We start from the raw sequence: 25,410 nt of genomic DNA on the forward strand, positions 1-25,410 counted from the left end.
ATATGGCAACGATACAGAAATATTGCATTGTGGGGTGGGAAGTGGCTCAGTGGAGGAGGATATAAACCAGATGTGCAAAGTATCCAGTGTGCACTCAATGTACCTCCTGTGACCTGTCTGGAGATGATACAAATACAATCAGTTTGTGAGACAAAGAAATAGAAATTAGCTCCAAGAGCAGAGAGGAAATAAAACAGACTAGAGCAATTCAGAGAATCAGAAATCATTTCAAGCTACCAACAAAAAAAAACTAAAAAAAAAGAAAATGTGAGGAAGAGCACTTTTTTCCTGAAAAATTGTAAAATAAAAAGGAAGCTAAAAATCTTTCCCTTGTGTTTTGACTAAAACCATGAAGACAGTTCTCTGCAAAAAACTTCAGTTTGTTTTGTAGAGTCCCTTGTTAAATGATGTATGATTTATCTGAGACCACAGTTACATAAAGCTGGAAGTCTTATTGTCATCTTCAGTTTTACTCCAACAGTGCAAGTATTTCTCATCAGACCAGATTTTACTAGAATGGCAAAAGATGGCAAGTCCTACCAAGCTGATTTTGGAGATTCCACGTAAAAATAAATCCTTGTTTCAGGATAATGTTTTTCTCCAAGAAGGGATTTTAAGTTGAATGGTCAGACCCTCATTTGTTACAAGCCTGGACAGTCAGTGACTTCATGGATATTCCATGTATGGGCCTCCACTGTGGCAGGGGAAAAACTATAACACATCTGTGTTTACCCCCAGATCCTTCTACCCTTTGGAATGGGCTGATTCTGGGGATAAAATATCACAGGCCCTCACCAATTATGATTTAAACAGTGGTAAAGGATGAGGCTTGTGGAGTTTAAGCTGTTTTGCACCAGACAACTGGATTAAGGTGCCACCAACCAGCACTAATTACCATCAGCTCTGGGATAAAACTGAAACGAGGATGGACGAATGCAGAACACTGACCTGGGAGATTTTGTGTCTTTCCAGGGTGATCCTCCATTTTTTCTTGTTTTGATGCTTCCCTTTGCTAGTGCATTCTGGTGTCAAGTCTTGTGCAAGTGTGCTGCACACATGGGATTTTCACAGCACAGTGAAGCAAAAGGCAGAGATGCCACAGAAGTTCCCTTTGCCGTGGGTTTGAACCTGCCCAGCCTGAGCAGCGGGCACGGAATTTCTCTCTCGTGGAAGAGTTTGGGAGTTAGGAGTTTTCCCTTTCTTCTCTTACCTTGGCTGCTGGTGTGGCAGGTCCCAGCAGTGGCCTCCCCATTCCCACACAGACGGGTGGGGAAGGGGTGGGCTGGGAAGGGGAGCTGAGGAATTCTGGTTTGGCACCCCTCGCTCGCCGAGGCAGCCAGGCGGGAACGCAGCCGGAGCCAAGCACAATGTAACACGGATTGCTTCTTTTGGAAGGGAGGAAACCCAGGAGCCACAACTGAAGCACTGCTTTGCTCTTGGGATAACTCAACTGTATGCTGTGTGTTTGCCCCTAAGCCCAACAGAACTAGGACAATATTTCACTGAACTGGGGAATGATCTTTGGGCTGTGTCTCAGAACTGAAATGTTCATTGTTTAGATAATTTGGAAAAAATACCTTGTTTTCCTTTGGTTGACTGGCCTCTGGAAAAGTTTAGGATGGCATGCACATTGTGGTAAAAAGGAAAAAAAAAAAGAGAACAAACAAGAAATTTGAATTAATTTGACATGCTGGGAGTAGGGCTGCTGAGGGATTGTAGAAATTACAAACAGAAAAAGAAGGCAAGACAGATAACTGTGTTTACTGCTAAAGAGATAGACTGCCAGGACAGAGAGTGCCTGCAAACCTCAGTGCCCAGTGGCTACTGAGAAATGGGAAGGGGCTTATGAGAAAGAAGAAGAGGAGTTGCCAAGGAATGCGAGAAGTTCACAGCCTGGCCTGGATAGTTTCAGTTGTGTGGGTTGGATGCTGCCAGGCTAATCAGGCCATCATTCAATGGCTGCTACTGAAGAAGTGGTTCTTCCATTCCCTCTTCCCCCAGACACCCATTTCTTACGCCAGCACAAGCATTCATGTGACTGTGCTACCCTAAGAAACTGATTTAAATTAAAAAAAAAGCATACAACTAATTGATTTGATATTCAACTGGATCATTCTGTGGTCCAGTGTGTTGCACAGCCAGAGAGACTCTGGTGCCAGACAAGAGTGGGTGAAAAAAGTGACTGGGTGCAGAGGAAGAGGGGGGAGAGGAGTGGAACAACCCCTTTCAGCAGCAGCCAGATTTATGCCAGATTAAAGTGACCGTGTAACCACAACCTCTTTGAGGAGCCCCCTTAATTTCATTTTGGGCATGTGAAGAATCAGCTATTACTCCTACTGAGTTAAGAGCAGCACAAACAGGCTTTTATCATCCCATCATCTCACATTTGCTGAACTTATGATGTGCTCTGTGCTCTGCCAGAATTTCTGGGAGGATCTGTGGCAATTATAGGGAAACCCACCTAGGGACAATATCATTCCAGTGTAAGAAGGCTGGTATGTGTGCAGCTACTTTAGCAGCTCTGTCTGCTATGAAAGCAAATGAACTCAAGAGCAGACAAGAACTGATATGTGAAGTTAGAGTATAAATCTGGCTGCATAAATTAAAAGGACGGGAATGCAATGGATTTTGAATAGGTTCTTTCACATGATAGTGTTCTCCTGGAATCAGAAAGCAGACACTGCAGCAGAAAAGCTTTACAGTGTTCTGAAATAAATATTAGTATTTCTCTTAGCACAGAGGAGTTTAAATGAAGTGGCAAATCAAAACATGCATGTGTATGCATATACATTAGTTACAGATAGAAAACAGGGACTGCAGTGCAAAGGGGTTGATATGGAATATGGACTGATACAGAATACGGACAAAATATTGACTGTGTGTTGCAAGTTTTCTACTTTCCCTAAGGTATCTTCTTTCTGGGTTGGAACTAAAGGTCTGAGCTTCCAACTTGGAATTTCAGCTTCCTTTAGCAATTCCCACTATGGAAAGAGGCATGAAATTGTGGGCCAATGCTGCCCTGAAGCAGCTGAGAGCCTGCAATGAAAGGCCCAAGGGAAGAGTCGAGCTCTCCCAATCTTCTGCTCTCACAATGCAGAAAATATCTTAGCAGAAATCATAAAAGCAGAATAAATCAGGATATGTTGAGATCCAAGGTCTCCTACAGGTGGCCAAGGAGCAGCATAATGTTATTTTAGGTCACTGCAATAATGACAGCAATTCCAGTGCTAGTGATGGTAATTCCATGTCTGGTCCTCAGGTGACTCAGGGCTATTTATAAAATTACCCCCCATGTGCCATTATGAAAGTGGCCCTGTCCCAGAATGTTTACAGTGAACATTACTTTCTACCATTTTCTTAAATATTTTATTAGGATTTGTATAGTTTATCTGCAAGTTTAATGAAATGATTTAGCTTTTCCAATAATCTGCTGTAATTTCTGGTTTTAATTTTGTAGGCGTTAATTTGTTGTCCTACCAGTATAATTTCAGTAATAACTCTTCTTGAGTTTGTTCTTTCACATTTACTGATTTCAATACATTTATGAATGCTCTGAACTGTTTTTCTTTCAAAAATAGCAAAAACCAAAAGCACTGAAAAAACTAGAAAAAATTTGGTTTCCTTATTAAAACTGAATTAAGGGAGCATGTTTTCACTGAAGTGGTACCTCTAATTCCCTATAAGCTCAATGGTTATTATGACATCGGGAAAAGGGACATTTCTGGTGCTCATAGGGTTTGATTACAGCTGGTTTTCACCCAAGCAATTACATCTGAAACATTCCCAACATCCTCTGGGAAGCTGTCCTCTCCCAGCTGGCCAGTTCTTCTCTTCCTTGCCTGATCCAGAGCCTGCTGAGGTTGATTTCCAGCCCTTTGACTCAGACCCACTATCCCTGTCTCCTGATCTTCTGTGACACTGGAAATTATTCCCCCTCTGTCTTATGAAATTTCAGCTGGCCTTGGCTCCTGGCCTGCTCCAATGGTTGCCTTGTCAGGATGCTTATTTACCCTTCACCAAAACACCAGAAGTAGTTTAAAAACCGAAAACATTCCAGTTGGGAGTTTCACGCAAAACATTCAAACATTCTAAATGAAAATAATGATTTAAAAGAAAAGTGCAGAACTCTGCTGCAAGTCTTCTGTCTCTGCCATAAGAAAAGGATACAGCTAATCATTTCATTCAAAACAAAACATGCAGTCTTCCTAAATACCCTCCCTGATCAGACCACCAAAGCACTTAGCATCTCTTCTGCTCACCAAATATTTTTATGATTTTCCACAAGAAACAGCCAGGCCAAATGCTAATAACCACTCTGAGAGGATGGGAGTACATCATGTCTCCAGACACCGTGAAAATAAAATAAATCACTACAGGAACAAAATTTTATATGGCTTGTTTTTTAAATTATGTTTTGCCATAAGGAAATGATGAATAGAAGCATGAACCAAACTAAGGAGAAAAAAGTTATTCTTGCCTAGACCTTGGAGCACTGTTATTATCAGAAAAAATCAGCAATCTTCAGAAGCAGCCAAGAGGTTTAAGAGCATCAGCCACAGTCTTTAGAAACCCTTTTCCTTTAAGATCAGAATGTCAACATTAGAGACTGTGTCTATACCAATAAATAACGTGCACAAATTTAACAATGAGGGCACTTAATCACTCTGGTATCTTATCTAGGGACGAACAAGATTCCTGTTACTTACAGTCTTTAAATCAAGACTTGGGATATGTCTGTGTGTCACACTGGGATGTAAAGCAGAGACAGGAGCCCTGTTTGGAAACCACCGTGCTCATGGAGCAACAGGAATCCAGCAGGAGAGATGCAGAGTAGTGCTGGAAGGGCAAATGATTCCATTCTGAGTTCAGCTAGACTGCTCTCTGTCCCCACCAGCTTATTTAAAATTACCCTATGTATCTTTACCCTGTGGTGTAGATATAATGTGGTTAACTGTTATACAAGGTGCTAAAGCTCAGGCAGAATTTATGGAGTCCATGGAGAGATCACTGGATGATGCTCATGGCCAGCTAGACAGTCCCTTTCTGAAGCCTATGCAGATAAAATAAAACCACTTCCAGAGATAATCCCTTTAACAGATCACCCAGCATTATGGATAACGTATTTCTTCCTCTGGGATTGTCTGGCTCTGGCCCCCTCTGACTCCCTGTTCTTGTTTGTGAAGCTTGGGCTACGTGGGGAGTCGAGTATTGTACCTGCCTGGTTTGCACTGTTGTCGACGTTCCCCCAGAAGCAGCTTGGAAACAGTGAGATGCAGCAACACCAGCACTTGATGCCTTATTGCCCTTCCATCCGAACCAGAGCAGCAACCACCATGAGAAGATTCTTTCTACCTGTAGTCCCGCCCCACATGTCAGAACCAACTCCTCCATCAGTATCTGTTTCTATTATTAAACCCTGGAATCCCCCCCCAGCACTCCCAGTTCCTAACGCTTGTCCTTGGCTCCCCTCACAGACCTGCCTGGCAAACATTCCTGCCTCCCCTGCGAGGGGCTGAGCCCAGGGATTGTGCCCTGCTGGCACAGCAGGCGTGGCTGAGCGGCAACATTTCAATCCCACTTTGTGCTTTGCCACCAGAAAGCCAGGCACACGCTCTGAAACGCTGCCCCTGCAGTACCACAGTGTCTTCTATAAGAAAACATGGATTTCTGCCACCAGACAGACACAGAAACTAGTAAGCTATTCCCTGCATTCTTCTATCCCCCTGGGCACCCTGTGTAAGGGAAGCCATTGATGCTTGCCATCAGATAGACACACAAACTAGTAATAAAATACCCATGATTCACTGCATTTTTATTCCTTAGGGTGCTTCTGAAGAGGGAGCTACTGATTTCTTACTTATGTTTAAATGATTTGTGAAGGGAAAAAAAATTTCTATTTTATAGCCTGTGCCTTTAGCCATAAGGGAAACTGTTTTCTGTGAGTTCTGTATTTTTTTCCTTCTAATTACTTATCTTTACTTTGGTTGCTTTTTAGGAAGGTAAAGTTTTCCCTAATCTTTTAATTTTAATCAGTTAAAAGTTATCTATTGGGCGAAACATCAGACCCTCCCAGCTTCTGCATTTACTCATTTCAGTGTGAGATTTTCCAGCATGAAGAACACGACCTTTAATGCCTCATCATTCCTAACACAGCAGCCCTCTCTCTAATACAAGCAATTCTGTGCCAGTGCCCTACCCTGAGGATTGTGTAAAAGGCAAAAAAGGTGAAGAGAAACAGAAATGCCAAGGAGTTTTCCCAAAAGTCACACAGGAAATCAGTTCTCTGTATTTCCATGTCACTGGACATGCTGCCTCTCAACCCCTGCCTGGCACCTGGGTAGAGCAAACCCCAGCACACGTGGATGGGAATCCTCAGGGGAAGAACAGCCAGGATCTCCTCGACCTCCCAGCCCTGTGCTGGGGGAGGCCACAATGGCCCTCCTTGTTCTTTGGGATGGGTTTGGACACCGTGGAGATAGGCACAGCACAGCAACTGAAATAAAGACAGAGGTCTCCACATTCAGCCAGCGAGGGGAATCCAATCCCCAAGACAGACTGGAGCCACATCATTGCCTAATGCTCTAGAAAGCAGAACATGCCCTGGAACACCCAGGCAGGGCCCTCGCCACAGGGTGTATTTTGAGAGTGGTGTGAACATGGCCCTTCTTCCCCATTTCCTTTCCCTATTAGTCACACTTAGCCTTGCTCCACTTTCTGCCTCTGGAAGCCCAGTGCAAGTGCTGTGTTGGGTCGGGGAGAAAGCAAGCACAGCATTTTCATAGGCAAAGATCCACAGCTCAAAACCACCTAATAATACGTCTCAGTTCCTCCTGACTTGGTAGTGTCTGTGTTGGACAGGCCAAGGTTTGGAAGAGAAGGAATTGGCCAGGACAAAAGTGCATTGGCAGAACTCTGTGGAGGCACTCACACAAATCCTGCCCTCGCTACAGCTGGATCCATCCAGTGCTTTCATGATGACCGGATTTGGGAATCTTACTTTAAAAGCAAACAATCAATAAGGGGAGAAAAAAAATGAAGCAACTGCTTGGCCTGAAGCTTGTTGCTACTCAAGGACTTTCCACACTGTGAGGAGTGAAAGTGGGAAGTGTTCTCTTTTGGAGTCCACTTCACACCCAAGCTTGGCCTCAGCCACATCTGTTCTTCAAGAGATGCTCCAATGCTTAGATGTGGCTTTAGGTGAGCTCCTAAAGTTGGTTGGGCCAAACAAGAAGAGTTCAGGGCTGGGAGATAGGCTGGTTCTGTGCATTTCTCAGGGAAAGGTTGATAAGAAAGCCCTTCTGGAAGCCAAGGTAGGAAATAAAGCTCTTGCTCACGTAGGAAAGTCCTTTTAAACTTCAGCAGTGTGTGACAGCTGGCAGGTCCAGCAAGGACCTGCATGTGTGGAATGTGCTTTCCAGTTCCTAGTATCCACTGCTGCCACTGCCTCTGCAGAGGTAAACTCAGTCCTAAATCAGCATCCACAGCCTCATGTGTGAGGAAGAAGTTTATGGGAGCTCGAGGGTTGCTCATCCTGCATTTCTCCCTTGCCTGCACAGACAACAAACATCCTGACTCCAGTTGTCCTAGTCTGTCTAAATCCTCTTATCTTACTGAATTAATCCAGAGACTAATTTATAAGGCACCCGTGTCATCCTAGCCTTCTCCTATTGTCCAGAAAGTGGGATTTTGTGTTTCTTCCTCTCTCTCAGGAGGACAGCCTGAGTTTTCATCTGAGTTATTTGCACACAGACTTTATTCAGAGGAGCTGCTGACTGAGACATACAAGCAGACACAGTAACTTGCATATTAGTTTTCCTGGTGAAGGTGAAGATACAACCTTGTGGAACAAGAAATCCGACATCACCAGATATGTCAAATATCAGAAATGTTTCTTCTATAACAGAATATTGCTTGCTCTCGAGCATTCCTGCCAACTGTTTCCTACCATTTAACTTCCATGGAAACAGCCTTATTTGCAGGAGGTATAACCTTGTTTGTCCTTATGGAAACTGGTCATTACAACAAGGAGACACCTGAAGATGACCTGTTACGTGCAAATTATTAATTCAAGGTAAAGATCTAGAATCCTCCAAAAGACACAGAGACTGCCTGAAGCAGAGGTGTAAAGGAGCTGCTCTGGAAGGAGCAGCTAAACACCTCATTAACTGAGCTTCATGCCGTTCAGTCTGAGTGACTGAATGTTTCCAACACAATTGAAACTGTGGTTCCCTGAATTAATGTTATTTTTAATAAAAGGAGGCGTTAAGTTGCCTTCTTTGGTGAGCACTGAGGAATGTTTCTAAGTTCCCTACCAGACATGGCTGCGTTTGAGTGATATTTGTGAGGCACTTGGAGAAGAAATGTGCTATATAAAATTAGAGATTATGCCAAACCTCAGCGTTGGATTAATATGTCTGTGTGAATTTAGAGGATGAAAAGCCACCTTCCATTTGATGGCAAGGTGTCAAATTCCACGTTCGTGTAAACTGATGCAGACAGTTATAAAAAAAGTTATTCCAGTTGTACTGACAAAGAATCTGACCTTGGTCCATTTGCTTGAAATGAAGCAACCAAAATCTTGGTCCTGCCAGAATTTTGTACTAAAACCGATGTCTAGATCCTGGCTTTGCTTTCTGGGCCTTTTTTTATTGCACAGTGATGATCTATTGCTATATGAATGCGCTGCAGCAAATGTAAAGAAGTCACAAATCAGCAGAAAGATGCTTTACAAATTCAAGAATGTTGAGATTTTTTTTTCAGGCATGTTGTACGTTCACCTGAAATTGCAGAGTGAGCACATATATATGCTAGTTCAGAGCAAGAATAAGTTTCTGTTCAAAACTAAGGAATGAATTTTATGCCCTCTCAGACTCTGTGTATCCCTCCCGTGATGTGGTAAATGGTACTTTGTGAAAACTCTCTGCTAGTGCATGAAATTCGGGCTCTGCAGCCCAGTCCAACAGCACCAACTCCTTTGATTAAGAAAGCACTGAGCATTGCAGCAGCAGCAGCAAGATCTCAGCCAGATCCCCACTGCTCCAGAGGACACAGCCACACAGACTACAGCAAACAGACCTGCAGGACCACTTTCAAAGCGGTTTCAGTGTCTCGCTGGGAGATTTTTGCTGGCTAAATTAGCAAAATTCAGAGCATACATTAGCTCTGTGACTCCAGTTAATGAGTCCTTTGTTTTATTAGACGAATTAGTAAGGAGGGTCATTTTCTAATACATCTTTCCCAGCAGAGTAAAACACCCACCCCTGAAAACAGCCATAGGCAATCCATTCTTTTCATATTGCCCATGCAAGTTGCTCCTTACAAATAATGAACACTCATAACTAAACGCTGCTCAGAAGAATAAATGACTAACCAGATTTTATCAGTACACAAGCTAAATTCAATGATTTATGAAGAAATCTTGGTCCCGTCTAATGGAATTTTCCCAAAATAAATTCATGTAAACAACTTGCCACAAAGAGGCAGTCAGTGCTGGTTGGTATGTGTAAACAGCTTTAACAGTTGAGAATATAATCTCCTTGACTGCTGGGCAGTCTGGGGAGATTCAGGCAGAGTCTTCGTTCAGAAAACCACCTTTGGCTCTGATCCTCCTGACATCATAATGCCACCCATTTCATTAGTTTTTAGTAGATGTTAATATCATCACAGATGGGTAGAATCGTTTTGCCTCTCAAAGCCAACACGTGAATTTTTACAGTCCTCATCAGAGTGCCAGGATGAGAGTCACAGGTAGGACGAGTGGGAGGAGGTAAAAGAGACAGAAATGAAAAAAATCCAGCTCCTGAGTAAATGTATCACAGTGTATTCAGTTCCAGCAGTGGATTTTCCAACACCTTTTTACATGTTCCTAGAATCCATCTGAAAGTACAGTGGGGTCGTAATAACGTGTGCCACAGTCGTTCTTAACGTTTCCAGGGTAACTCTTATTTACGTGGTCTCTAACTGCAAAGTGGAGTCAAATGTTTAATAAATTATCTCTCTGATGTTAATTAGTACTGTTAGGAGGTGACACTGGGAGCAATCTGTGTAAACTGATCTGTGCGAGTGGCTCGAGCCCATTTGGGCTGGTTCCCAACCAACCTAGAGCACAGTTCTAAAGCGAACCAAGCCCTTTTCAGTTTGCATCATTATCAGAAATATTTCCCCTCTCTGCCTTAATTCATCCTCAAGAGCAACACAGCACAGTCAGCAGCACTTCTAGTAGAATAAGGGCAAGTGGGCTGGCTGGCTGAGTACCAAAGCTGCAAAGACAGTTCGCTTTCTCTAATGACTATTCATAAATACAGCATAGGAGCAGTTTCGTGGGGATGAGGGCTAAGTACAGCATGTTCTACTGCTTGGTGGAAGAAGAAATCCTGCACTATGCACACAGATTTTACAGGCACTAATAAGTACCTTTTTTAGATCTGTAGAACTTTCAAGGCTTTTCACAGTTAATATTTCTACATTAGCCTGATTTTCCAATCTGCCTGCTGGGCAGATGAAGACTGATGTGTTTTAAAAGGGACTAGTGATTTTGCATGCCTGTTCTGGGGTGCCTAACTTGAGCCAGCCCTGAGAACAGCCTGATAGTTTGAGGATTTCCAAAAATCAGTTCCTTTGAGGTGTCTCAGAATAACACCTCATCAGTCTCTGCTCAACTCTAGTCAGTGACAAAAAAAAAAAATCCCCAAACACTCCTTGCTCCTGAAGTCCCTGCTGCAGTTGGACAGGGGGCTTCTCACAGAGATGTGAGATTTCATTTGCAGCCGTGGCCAAATGCTGCTGTTCCACAGCTGATTATGATCTCAGCCTGGAGCTGAGCTTCCTATGGCTTTTATCATGTAACTCAGTTTAGATCAGTGTGAATAAGATCAGTATTTACTTCCACTGTCTCAGACATCTGTCTGATTAGCTCTCTGTAACCTGTGAGCTGTTCTGGACTACAGTTTCTCGACTGTCAAACTTTCGTTTCAATTTTTGGGTTGATTTGTTTAAAACAAAAGGAAGTGCCTTTGGACGCTTGAATTAAAGGATATGATCCGTCCATGGCTTTCACATTAGAATGGTTTCATTTTGAAATAAGAACAGAACAGTTTAATTCAATCATTGGCACAAAAATAATACAAGTATCCGATAATAGAGACTTCCTAGGAAAGATATACCTGATGTCAGACAGCCTCATAAGCAGGCTGGCAGCCAGTTCTAATGGAAAAACAGTCTGTGAAGAATTCCCAGCATATTATATTCCCAGGCTTTTTAGAAGCTATTTTCTGGCTAATCAAAAACCAGAAGCTATGTCTTCAGCAGATATAGAATAACATCCTTGCTGAAATACAGCAGCTCAAGATCTATCCCCCAGCATGAATTTAAGATGTTTAGCTGCACTTGAACCCAAATCTTTTTTTCCCCACCTAGTTGTAATTGGGTGTGACAGCATTCCAAGTCAGGGTGTCCAGGGCAGAGTGGATGAAATGGGAAATCAAGCCAGAGCAGAATGATGGTGATTTACAATGACTTTGCAGAAACGGAGCTCTCAGAAATGAGGCATCAGAGAAGTCACACCACTGTCCCTTGCCCAGACCCACGTGAATGTACCCACTGGCCAGAGCACATCCTATGCCTCCCAGAACTGCTAGAGGAGTGGGATCATCCAGCCCTCAGCTGCAAGGCATGTGGTGAATCCAGGGGATCAGTGCAGATAGGCTTAGGGCATTCTGTGCAAACATGGATTAATCTACAAAAGAAGTTAATGAAGCGTGAGATGTGAGTGGTGTTTGTGCAGCATCTGGGCTATATTGAGCTACAACTGTGATACCTTGGCACCCCTTCTCAGAAAGCTCCTTTCCAGTCTCCTCTTTATAAAACATTAGTTGAGCTCACCTACCTGGAGGCCCTGGGTGCTGTTGAGAGCTGCTGCTGGTGTGCAGTGGATTACTTTACCAATACAGCCATTTCAGGTCTCTTATGGCCTGTCTGGTTTGCCAGTCTTAATACAATCCTGGAAGATGAAAATTATAACTAACTTTATGCACAAGGTATACACAGAAATAGCATCAGTCTATCAATCACATGGGATGCTGCTTCCACAAGTAATGGATTTTCAGTGTTTGGCAGTACTGTGGTCACTGCATTCCTGCAAAGGAAAGCAGGATGTATTCCTGCTTTTCCTTCTGCTTTCACTCACGCTGTCAATCTAGACAAATTGTTTAATCTCCTTACACCTCATTCTGGTAATCTGTAAAGTAGCTATTCTGAAGCTTAATTACTATTTGTGAAGCATACAAGAACTTCAAATGAAGACTGACATGGAAACAAAGTATTGTTGCCTGTTCCTTTGAAACTTTGGGGCTCTTCATTACTCATCAAGCAGGTCCAATCCTCCTTTTAATTACCTCCACTTTATATCACTACAAGTCTCCAAAGTAATTATTTACATTGTTGTAATAGAACAGATTCAAGCTGAGCTCTCCTCATTTCAGAACCAACTGAAGATCTTTATGAAGGTAGTGCAATTTTAGCTCAAACATCGAGGGTGTTTCCCCAGCTGGTTATTCCACACACCCACCCCATTTCCCTTCCTTCCCATATTTTTGCTCTGCTCCCTTTTCCATCCAGCAGCAGATTATTGCAACAGTTCACCTTCCCACAGTGTATGTCAGGCTTCTACTTACTCTGAGTTTATACCACTTTCAAAAAAAGCAGTAACATTTCTCACATCTGGAAACGGTCAGTAGCAAGGCATACAATTCTTAGCAAAGTATAAACTTAAATTTTGTATAGCACAGTTTATAGCATATAGCATAAAAGTTTGAAATCTAGTTCCAACATTCATCTGTGAATTGGATCCTTGCAATCTACATTCCATGGTGGTAGAGGACTTCATGATATTTAACACCTCTATGGGGCAAGTTCAGATTTTTGTATTTTCCACTTAACTACCATTCAGATGTGCCTGGAATTTAGGTGCCCAAGTCCCTGAGATTTTTTGACATCTCCAGCATAAGCACAAGTGGCATCTCCACATCCTACACTGCAGTCAGCTTGAAAACCTGACAGCTTTTGGCCACTGGTGTCCCTTGCCACAGTGCATGAATAACTTTCAGAGTGAAACCTCCTCTCTAGACATAAATCCCTTTATTCTTGCTCTTTCTGTCATGACTTAGCCTGCAGCTATTAGTAAATATCATCAGTATTTACTGATCATCAATATCCTCCTACGGAATTTTTTTGGGAGAAATCCTCCTGTGCTCACTTCCAAGGGGCCACTCCTGCCTCGAGTCCTGCTGGCTGGTGAACAGGCTGCAGAACTGCACCCTTTGGGTGCTGGTTTTGGAATAAGCTGACAGCTCTGTGCAGCTCAGTGCTTGCTGTGTTAACCTGATTATGTTTGACATCTGAGGTCAACAAGATCACTGGACATGTCCCATTGCTGATCTTCTGAGGAGCCCCAGAGTCTCTCCCTGACAGCTGCTCAACTGCCCACCCCAGATGCACCAGAGAGGAGAGAAATATCTTCCTGAGAATGCAATCCCTGGGGCTGCTACTTCGTGTAATTGCTCCTTACATGCACACATGAAATGTTTTGGTTGTCTAATTATTGGGATGGCACCAATAACTATCAATAGCTATGAATTCACAGACCTGGACTCTCTCTGAGCTAATGAGACCAAAGCTGCTGTGTTTTACATAATTAGTTGGATATACAAACATCACTGAGAAGGGGGAAAATGGTCTGAAAAAGGAAGATTAGTAAGATAGCACATGCAGCTTTTAATACAATGTTCTTCTCTAATAAGAAAGAAGAATTTATTGCCACACCCATACTATTATATTAAGGAAATTTAGGTCAAATCCTAAGACACTGCAAATTGTTTAATTTCATTACAATCCAGCAGAGGAGCCACAAGGGTCTTCAGAATAATGAGGCTATTTTGAAAGTTTGAAAGTGTAGCAGAGAACTCATGTTGGATTCCCCCCCACCCTTTTTTAATTATTTTTTTTTCTTTATTTTCCATCTGCCTCCAGATATTTAAGTCCTTACGGAGCGCTTGGGTCACATTATCAAGCTTTCCCTCCCCACAGCACAAGGCCTTTTGAAAATGAAAGCTGAGATTCTTATGCATCCATGTGAGACAGGGCTTGGGGCTCTAAGCAATGCACCGAACATTGCCAGACTTCCAAGAGCATGACAAGATTTACCAACACTGTATTGATTTCACCTGAGTGATGGTGATTTACACCAGGCCAGACAGTGGTCCCTGCTTTGTCCATGAAGCCTTAAATTTGATTCTGCTCTGCACCTCTGCAGGGCAGACCCTGTTCACAGCTGCACTATATAAACATGCTCACAGCATCACAGAATATGTTGAGTTGGAAGGGACCCACAAAGATCATTGATTCCAACTGAGCCCTGCACAGACCCATCCCCAAGAGTCACACCCTGTGCCTGAGAGTATCACCCAAACCCTCCTGGAGCTCTGGCAGCCTTGGTGCTGTGCCCACTGCCCTGGGGAGCCTGGTCAGTGCCCAACCACCTCTGGGGGAAAAAGCTTTTTCTAATATCCAACCTGACCCTCCCCTGACACAGGTCCAGTCCATTCCCTGGGGTCCTGTCCCTGTCCCCACAGAGCAGAGCTCAGTGCCTGCCCCTCCTCTTCCCTCACGAGGAAGCTGGAACTGCAGTGAGGTCTCCCCTCAGTCTCTGTTGTGGCACAGTGCTTGAGACTCACTCTCCTGACCCCCTCAGGCCCTCAGTGCCCACCTGAGCCTTGGGCATCCCACCTGTGCCAGCTTGGTGATCCCCCCCATCACACACAGCCCCGTGCTCCGAGGTGCAAGGCTGCAGTGTAACTGAGACACTGGCACTTCACAATAACTTGGGAATCCTCTGTCCCAGGCACAGCAGGAGCTCTTGGGGATGCCATGAATCAGAGGTTGGTGTGATTCATGGCATCCTGCTCTCCTCAGAGCACAGGCTGGCCCGGCACATCTCTACATCTCAAATAGGTACAAGCCAGAGAACTGTCACCTACCCCCTACAAAAGCCACCGGGGCCAAGGGCAGCCAGGCAGCCATAGCTGGCCACAGAGTGTCGCTGTTACCCCAAATTTTGGAGCTGGTCACTCACCTTCAGTTACAGCACGATGCAGATGAGAACACAAAACAACTGCCTCTTTAAATAGGAAAAGAAAAAAAAATTAGTTATCTGGTATCATCTCTTTCTCTCTCTTTTAAAATGCCCAGCTTCTTCTCCCCTGTCCTCCCCTCCTCTTTTCTCCTGGGAACAGGGATTCCTAAGCTCTGCTTGGAACCAAAGTTCAGATTTTTTGGCAGCGCAAAGGGACTCAAATGAGAGCTAAATTAAACCTTTTCAGAACCTCCCAAGCCAGCCGGGTAGCAGACAAGAGGCACATTCCAGGACCGTGTGGGAGATCTGAGAGCAGAGGCAGACGGCAAAGGCAAAGGTGATGCTTTTGCAGAAGTGCCAACCCGTCTGCGCTGGCCCCGGCGCCGCCCGCACCAGGGTCACGGCTACTGTCCTCACAAAAATAAAAACCCCTCCCAGATGCTCTCCTGGCCAGGCTAAACACTTGTTGTCGGTCCCAAAGAGGACAGGACAGCAGTGGAGCGGCAGGCTGGGATTATGGTGGGATTTACAGTAGTTTGGGACAGAGGATGATGAGTGGAGGCAACAGTGCCTCTGGCTCAGGCTGCAGTCTGTGTGTGGGGATAACAAGGCCACACAGGAGAACCCAGGAGAATTAGGCAGCCCTAATCCTTCTCAGGTTTTCTGTTGAGGTCTGCTACAGAGCCAACAGAAGGCAAAGGGAAAGTTTCCTGATGGCTTCACAGACAATGACACTCACTCATCGTTTCTTTCCTTATCCTTCTAAAGTAGCTCTGAAGCATGAAAGAGAAGCACATCCAACAGGACAGGGCTGGGCAGGGAAAGAGTAAAAATTCCATTTCTAGCACCATGCTGACCTTCTGCTAGGAATGCTTGGAAAACTTCAGTTTTGAGGAATTTCACATTTTGTCACAATTTCGTAACAGTGGGACATTTCTTTGGAAAAGCAAGAAAGCACTGATTTTTCTAAGGTTTAAATCAAGATTTTTCCCAAGATAAGGGAAATGGGCTCATTGCAATCATTTTTTACCCCCATCGTTTTGCATAAACCTTGTCACTGAAGTGTTTTTGAACAGTGAAATGGAAACATTTAACACAAGAAAGATCTGGTTTCACTGTGCATGGGCCACAGCCACGTAACTCTGACTGCCACTGAGATACATCTGGGTGTACCAAAGGAGCTGGCCTGTGGAATTTTAATTTTGGGTGTTTTTCTATGAACATCTAGGGAGAATCACCATTACTGGTCTCTAAAACAGGCCAGACACGCATCTGATCAGAAGGCATTTAGGTGGAGTTCATTCTGTATAGAGCAGGCAGAGGGACTGAACTAGACTCTTTAGGTCTATGATTCTATGGCAACACCACAATCTCTGCAAAACTGTATGGTTTGTTCCCAGAACCATAAATCTAGCCTGGCATCACTGGAAACTCAGTGTTGGAAAGCTCGGTTTAATTTCAGATTTATTGCAGTAATCAAAACTGAACGAAATCAGCCCAAGACCAAGCCTCCTACCTGAACCTGTGACTTGTGGAATGAAAGTTGCTTGAATTTTCTGGTACTTACAAATTCCTACTGGATCAGAAATGTCACAATCATTTTATGTCTTGGCTTTTGGTAGAACTGCAGTCAGAGCAGTTGCCCCAGACAAACAAAATAAACTCCTGGGTCTCAGTCTGTTGGCTGCTGATGAAGGCAGAGTGGAGTATACTAATTTTTGTTGAATTATCTAATGTCCCCATGCAAATGAGAAACTGCAATGGCAGGCAGTGACTGAGCCATCCCCTCTGTCAACATTAATTTCTACTCTATGGGTCAGCGTTTTCCTTGATGGTCCCTACTGAAGCCAGGGAGGGGAAAACCAGATGGAATTTAGTGACTGACCTCCAACACCATGGAACTGTTGTCCTCCATTTGTAATGACTGACATTCTGTTGACTAGCAGGGCCTTAAGTGAATAAAAATAGATTTACTTATTTTACTCAAATTCATTGATCTCTCTGTAGCTCACATTATAATCAAGTCCACACACGATCACTGAAATTTTTACTGGTGGGGCACCCAAGCACTAAAAAGATACTGGATCCCTGATCAGTAATTCCAAACTAAGGAATGCCAGAACACTGGCTAGTCAAAACTGACATATCACTGTTTTGTCTTAAGGCCACTTAAATTTTTAAATTACATTTTAAAATCTAGATGTTTGAATTTTACTGCACTTAAAGTAGACAATTGAACCATTCGCTGTAAAATATACCCAAAGAGTTTATACCTTTCACTGAAAAACTACTGGCCAACCTCTTAGCAAGATAAGAATGTAATTATATACTTTTTAAAGTGACATTTAGAGGTCTCAGTACTTTTCATATTTCATCTCAGATCTTAGAACTGGCATCTGTTTCTCCTTTTAGTTAAGAAACGGAAAGACTATTTACATATTCTTAGGAGTATATCTCCAATTAAATCTTTTTCAGAACTGCACTCTCAACATTTCATATTAGGTTTCTTGGCAGACAACTATCTTTTTCTTTAAGAGATTTATTTATTCAGTTGGATACTTTTTTCATCCTTTGCCTGGGCACTGGAGTCTTCAGCCTCACCATCCTATAATTAGAAAAATGACCCTTAGAAGTTTTACAGCTCTGCTCCAAAACATCATCTTTCCTGCTCATTTATTTATCCACTTTTTACTGATGCAGTTTCATCTAGTAATCGCCTTCCCAATGCAATGTGCAGCAGCAGGGTGGAGTAAATTTAATCAGGCACTTAGAAACTTGTTAACAAAAAACAACATCCAAAACAAGAAAGCATTGAATGATAAAATATTTCTACATTCAATGAGAAGAGATGGGTGAGGAAGAGAAACACAGGGCAAAGAAACCGTGATGGTCCTTTTATAAACAATTCCTTTTTCCCAAGTGTAAGAATTGTTCCTACCCCAAACTGCAGGTAGAATTCCCTATTGCCTAGTTTCCCTAATCAAATCTGTATATATTTTCTATTTAGCTGTCAGGTAATGAAGTTGCTAGTGTTTCAGCATAAATATATATAAAATAACCAGACATCAGCACTTCAACCCCCCTCCCAGGGCAGAGGAGCAGAGCCCTGTCCTCGCTTTCTCCACATATCTGACAATGGATGTCTTCTGCAACGTGCCTGGAAAGTCACCAAATCTGGGCTCCTTTGGACTAGGGTAGGGAGCAGATTCCAGAATATTTCAAACTCCTCATAAAAGATACCCTGTCAGCACCCTGTGAGTAATGGAGCAGGGCGGTTCCTCCCCCCGGCACTGCTGTTGACACCAGGACCTGTCCCTTCGTGGCACCACTGTGAATCTCACTGACCTCTGAGTTATTCTTCTTCTACTCCACACTGGAATTCAGTTTACCAGAAATAGATATTCAGGATTTAGTATCCAAATATAAGAATAGTAAACAGAAGGAGCTTTGGCCTGTTAGATCTAAACGGTGTTTCCTTACTTGTTATAGTAAAACATTAAATCTAAGGCTAGTATGATAAAGATGAACTGGTACCTAGCCCAGTTATCTACAGAACACACAAGTGATATCATCTGCACTGTCTGGTACAGAAATAGGTGGGCTGTACGATTTTTTAGAAGCATTTTGTGGGACCATGTTCAGGTGTGCATCCTACACAGCTACACCCCTGATGGGGCCACCAGAGCTGCAGAGAAACCTCTCCAAGCCTGCACCAGGGACACAGGAGTCAGTGGTATCACCTGTTCCCAGTATGCAATTGTACAGCCTGAGCATCTCATCTGTATTTTACTCAACTTTTGCTCTGAATCTTTCTCTTTAGGAGCCTCTCTCTGCTCACAGTACAGTAAAATAACCATTTAAACCCTAGAATTAGACAAAGTGGTTACTTCCAGCCACTCCCCAGCTCCCACTCCACGCAAGCAACGTAGTCCTTGTGGTGATCAGGGACAATCCCAACCCACAAAATCAGCATAAGCAAGTCTTTTATCTGTAAAAATCAGGTGAAGACCTTAAAAACGAAGTGTTAATTTGCTACAGTTTATAATTTGTTTGAAATAATCTCTGATCCACGGAAAGGACTTGGAAACTCTTGCTGTGATAAAGCACAAAAGCAGGAGGCCTGGAAATTGAGAACTGTGAGCCATCAGTGCTGTAACTCTTCACCAGTGTCAGCCCAGACCAACTCCACTGACTTCAGGGCAGTTCCCTCTGCATGAAGAACCAGATGAGACTCTGGTCTCCAGCGTAAGATGGAAAGATGGAGGCTGTAATTCCATCCAGGGGATGGGGTGTGGTTTGCAGACATCAATAAGCCACGGCACGTCCCCTCTTGTGGTTCCTGATGTCATTGGAATGACTCAATAGAATTACAGCCTTCTGTCGAGCTGGGTGTATATTATTCTACTGAAATTAAAGCTTTTGAAATAGGAGCTTATTGTTTTTAATAACTTCAGTTATATAATTCCTTTCTCATGTCAGTGCTTCAATAAACATTTCTTATGTTAAATTTTACTCCAGATCCATCCTTGCCAGTTTTAGACTCAGAACTGATATATTGGAATAATCCTCTTCGTTTTAAGTCCCACAGACACTGTGCTGTTCACATGATGTCATTCTGTGTGTATTCCTTCATTTACTACTGGTGAGTCATTATTATCGTAGCTAATAGAAAGAGGATTATCTCTTTATTAAATCAAAGGCATGGCATTTTGTTGGTGGTGCTTTGCCTTCTTGATTTTTAACCCTTTAGATTACATGAGTCAGGATTTTTCAGCACAGGCTGTCACTGGTGGGAGGCACAGAGCTGCTGCTAGAAAGTCACCACAGAGTGCTCAGGGAAATTAGGACTGTTAATTCCCCACCTAAGATCATAGAGGAGCACTTTGATGGAATGAATCATTCAGAGCCAAAGCAGTATAAGAACCTGAATATTAGTGTCTCTGTCACCTTTTTTAATTCATAAAATAAAATTAATTATAATATGTTGCAAAGACAGCAGTAGCAGTCATGAGGTATTAAATATAAGTGAAATAATCAGTATTGTGAGAAAAGGCCAGTAGGAAACAGGGCTACCTTTCTGGGAAGATGAAGAAATGCTACTCTATGGTTTAGAAAGGTTTATCACAACCTTTTCTAGGGAACTGCTCTCATGCAATACATTTTTTTTCAGAAGGCTGCAGAGCTATGAAGAACTAAAAGATCAGCCAGAGAAATTAATGTCTGCATTTACTACAGGAATTATTCAGAAACCAGAATTTCTTCTAATAGGAAATTTCAGTATTAAAAATTTGTTTTCATTCTCAATTGAAATGTCAGATTTTCCCCCCAAATCAGGACTTCTAACACTTTCCAGGATTTGGAATTAGCTAAACAATTTTTATTACAGTCACGTAGAAATAATGAAATGTACTAATGCAATTGTATGGTATCCAATATCTATCTTCGTAACATTAGTACAAAATTAAAATCTAAACAATTAAAATTATGGAGTCAAACCAAAATACTTCAACTTCATAAAATTCCTCTCCACAAAGCCAAGATCCTTTTTAATTTTCCCACGGAAAATGTTGCCAAAGTTGATACTCTCCCTGAAGAAGCATTTTAATTTTAGTGAAATTGCATTTATCAATAGAAAACTGCTCTGTCCAAAAAAAAAAAAAAATAAAAAAAAATCAAAGAGCTCTATTTAATTTAAACAGTGATCATTGCTGTGATAGAAACAAAAGCTGCCCATTTGCACTACTGCAAGAAGATTGATTCCAGGAAGGGGCTCCCAGACCTGTGATATCTCTGCAGGAATGTTAAAGTCACCGTGAGAGAGGCACTAAAGAGCCTGCCATCAATCCCGGCCTCCTCTGCTTTAAAGCAGAAGATGCCAAGTCAGGCATCACCTCAGAGGAAGCAGCAGCTGTGGGCAGAGTGTACAAGACTGAATGAAACCTTCCTGGCACGTTTCCTTCCCTTATCTCCCCTGTCACCCATTATCAGACAGCGGATTATAATAAAGAACACAAGGTTGAAACACAATTATCCATGGACGTGTTTGAGGGCTCACAAATCTGCTAATGTTACTAACAAGCCAAGTTCCCCGTTGCAGAACACATCAGCACTCCAGACGAAGGCTTAACTCTTAATGAAACCTAAATCTCAGCGCCAGAGATAAATTTCAAGCTTCTTGTGGCTTAACCCTGGAAGGCAGCACAGCACGGAAACTTTTCAGAATTATCTAGAGAACAAGCACTGTTGGGAAGTCGCCATAATTAAATCTCTGCTGATTTCACATCTGAGGGATCTGAGCAGCAAGACGACGTCGTTGAAATGATGTTGTACGTTTCTGTTACAGCACGTCAAGATACACCATTAAAATACTAAAACAACAGGATGAGAATCAGGGAATTAAGGCCTTTAACAGGAAGGAATAAGCTTCTGGATTCACCATCCTAACAGTACCCGAACACAATGTCAGTCTGGTGCTGAGAAAGTCAACAGCTTTACAGACACGGGTCCTTAATATAATGCCACTTACGTAACCAGGAGCACAGAAATCCAGATTTACTGCTCACTTTGGTAACAGATTTCCTTTCTGACTACGGAAAGGCCTTTTCTTTTAAATAAATCTTACCTCTGATAAGTACATTGCAAAGTTATGCTGTTACAGTATTCTTTACTGTTAATGACGCTATTTGGAAAGCGATGCTTATCTTGGATTAAGAATGCCCTTTTCCTTCAAATAGGTATGTACCATTTTCAGAGCAGCATAAGCTAAACAGGGAAAGAGTGGGGGAAATAAGGCATTCTTATTCCAAAATAATTATCCAGGCACAGATCTGAAACAGGATAACAGTGGTACAGACAAGCTTTAAGACAATCACAGACGAGCTTTACGAGACACCTTGGGCCCAGGCCACAAAATACCTCGAGGATTAGGGTCCAGACCTTGAACTTGACTTGATACTCTTGGAAAAGACAATTTGGAATTCTCATTGTAGCAATTACTGAGGAAGTACATTACAGACAATGCAGTCAACAACCAAATCTCTGTCCTTCAGCACTCCAGCTGTACAACAGGATCCTCAATGGGGATAATACACATTGTACATATCCCCACGTTATAAAAGCTTCTTGACAGTCATTTCTATTTAGGTTGGAAATACATAAAGATTAATAGGAATCTCTTTGTATTGCAGAACCACTTACAAAGAGATCTTGATAGAAATATAGTGATAGTAAACTAACAGATGCTTTGTTTTCATCAACAAATCAACTGCACTGAAAGAACATCACAAACCCACCATGCTTGCATTAATTAATCATTAGGAGCTATTTTTTCCCAATCTCCTTATTTTATATATAAATGTAAAGATTTGTAAGGATGTCTACAAAATGTACAGGTAGACACTACTTCCACAGATCCAAGCTGCTCCCCACTAGAGGGGGGAGAAGAGCAGTTGCTTTGGCTAAATGCATGAAACAACAAAATCAAAACCACAGTCAGGAGAGTAACATACAATTCTAAATGGAACTTGAAAACTTGAGAAGTCATTTAAGGGAACCACATTAAATGCTAAAATGTTTAATGGGACCCATGTGTCCCAGGCAGAGAAAGAGAGTGAGAGAAATGTAACAGAGGAAATCAAGGAGACAATATGTCTGTGCGACTTGTTCTAATTAGGGGCACAGCGCTGGTGAGGATCATTCATTATAATTTAGTTAAATCTTTAGCATGGCAAAGGCACCTCTGTATGGTGGTATAAAACAAAAGACCCCCAGTCGTAAACCAAGTTAAGGCCCATAGAAGAGGGGTTAATTCCAGTCATTTGTGCCTGCTAAAGGCAGTACATCCCGGGAATACCAGCCCTTCTTTACTGCCGCAGCGCTGGGCTCCAGCTCGCAGATGTCTGCAAATTTGGCATGTGGGGGGTGGTACCGGGAGGGCAGTGGCGCGTTGTCTCCAACTTGTCTGTGGCTGAACTGAGGGGATCTGCCTGTTTCTTTTAGCAGGGGTGGGAAAGGAGTTCAAAGAAAGAATCAAAACAATCCATCCATCCAAGCTTTGGAATATCTGAGCTGAGCCCAAATATCACCAGGCACTTCCCAATCTCTGCTTTGAAACAAGAGAGTGGGCGATGACTTGCAGCAGTTTGGGATGATTTACACACATGCAGCATGTGTAACACTGCAGTGTTAGTTTAAAACTTATAAAGCATCAGGAGAGCGAATGGGGGTCAGGTTCAGGTTTGTGACACCAGTTTGGGTTGTTGCACGGCTTTGCTTCCCCTGAGCAAATTAGGGGCACAGTGGACCTAATTCACATTGCATTTGCTATTGTGTGTTTTAGGAGTAATTCTATTTAAATATGGGTCAGATTCTTAGCTGGTGTAAAGCAGCTGAGCTGCCTGCATTCCAGTGCAGATAAACTAATTCACACCAGCTGAAGGCTGGGCCAGTGGAATTACATTGCTGTAAATCCAGTGCGAGATCAGAACGGTGTTAACCTGTGTTAGCACTGGTGGAACTGAGAACAGAATTTAACCCACAACATTTTGACACCATTCCAAATATTTGTAAAACCCGTAATAATTTTGAGTGTAAATGTGCCAAATTCACCCTGGTGTCATTCAGAGTCCAAAAAAACTACACCCTAGGGATAAATTTGGCTCTGCATATTTAATCTAAGTAAACTGCATCATCCCAGCAAGGAAAGCAAATGAGCAATAAACATAAGTTTGCTGTTAGATGTTGTCTCCTTGCTCCTCAGCTTTCTAGCACATTTTGTTTTTGGAGCTTATTTAAACGAGCAGTTTATGGTTTGATCAAGTCCTAAACAGGAAACCTAAAGGATTTATAAAACATTGAGTGTTCTCATTACAACTGACCTAAAAGAACTGCAGTATGGCAATCTTAATTTCTATTATACCTGCTGTTCCTGTGATGGGAATGCTTTCTAGTGGTTAACACAGACATCAGGGAGTTGGGAATCTCGAGGTCCAGCTCTCAGCTTTGCCACTGACTTGTTGTGTGGGCATGGGGGAATCATTTAAGTTCTCTGTGCTTGAGTTTACTTATATGGTGTGGGACAATTAATGATCACCAAAGGGCTTTGGGTTCCTCAGATGAAAACAGAAGGGGTAGTGTTCAGAAGTATGACAGGAATGCCCTCCCCTTTTCTATGTGATATTAGGGTAACACACTAATCAAATTACACCATAAAATAGCCATAATAAACATTACAGTACCATAAAAATAACAATACCAGTACTAAGACGTAAAGATAATAATGCAGAGTTGTTTATAAAGCTACTCATTACCATGTTGCCAGGCACCTCAAACACAAATCAGAGTGCATCTCCAACTAACACTGCTTTTGATGCGAGTGGAGCTCCACTGAATTCCAGAGAGACCATGCCTAGGCTGTGCCAATCAATGTGACACTGCTCAAGTTCCAGGGAATTTCAGCAGTTTTAACCAGAAAACAGTTCTGGCCACTTCCGTAGCTCCCTTTTAGACCTCAGCAATAATAAATTATGATAAAGCATGCTTAAAAAAAAAGACATTGAAAACCTGGATGAACTGCCTTTTCCCAACTCTGGAGCTCCAACCCTCACAAAACTTTTGAAGCAATGTTTTGGGGCAGTGCTCCTCATTGCCCTCTCCCTCAAATACACCAAATATCATTTTCCTTCCATTTGTGGTGGTGTGAGATGGCAAGACCCATTTTTTTCAGGGATTGAAGAAATCATATGTCAAAAATGGAAACAATCTAGGTCACCAGTTCACAAGTTAGGTCTTTTTCCCAGTTCCCCCCAGTATGGAGGTTCCCAGCTCAAGCTGGCAGCACAGGACAGAGTCAATGTGCCAGAGGGGGAACTGGGTGCACAGTAACAGGACTGAAGACCCTGGGTTCATATTGCATCTGCCAGTGACTTAATACAGGCTCTTGGACACAGCACAGCATAGGCTATTTTAAACTAATTCTGTCTCTGTGTGTCTTTGAAAGAGGGATTATGAGGACTAATATTTGTGGAGTATTTCAGTGATGGACACCAGTACATGACATGCTATTTTCCCCCTAAGAGCCACCAACTCACCACTTCACACTGCTGTGACTCCAAGTGTCTCTGTTTCCTTAGTTTGAGGCCAGTCCCAGGTTCATCTACAGGTGTATCCAGATGAAAATGTTCACCTGCTGTCTGAGTAGCAAAAGAGATAAACTTTAACTGGAGTTTATAAAATCTGAACTGACTTGATAATAAAAGTAATTTCAGTAGAATCACACTAACCTC

At 42.6% G+C, this 25,410-nt stretch overlaps 1 long non-coding RNA gene across 2 annotated transcripts in view; it reads right to left on the reverse strand.

Moving 5' to 3' along the window:
- Nucleotides 1-25,410, reverse strand: part of LOC114003042 — an 84,687-nt gene that overhangs the window by 7,240 nt on the left and 52,037 nt on the right. Inside the window, exon 1 of one of the 2 annotated variants that reach the window (XR_005566839.1) lies at nt 11,885-11,986. The exons of the other annotated variant lie outside the window; for it this stretch is intronic. This is a non-coding gene — a long non-coding RNA (uncharacterized LOC114003042). Of the gene's footprint in view, nt 1-11,884; nt 11,987-25,410 lie in introns of those variants that run through there. 2 annotated transcript variants of the gene reach the window in all.

Source organism: Pipra filicauda, unplaced genomic scaffold (assembly GCF_003945595.2).
Source record: "Pipra filicauda isolate LSUMZ 115617 unplaced genomic scaffold, ASM394559v2 scaffold80_size11013439_pilon, whole genome shotgun sequence".
NCBI lineage: Eukaryota > Metazoa > Chordata > Aves > Passeriformes > Pipridae > Pipra > Pipra filicauda.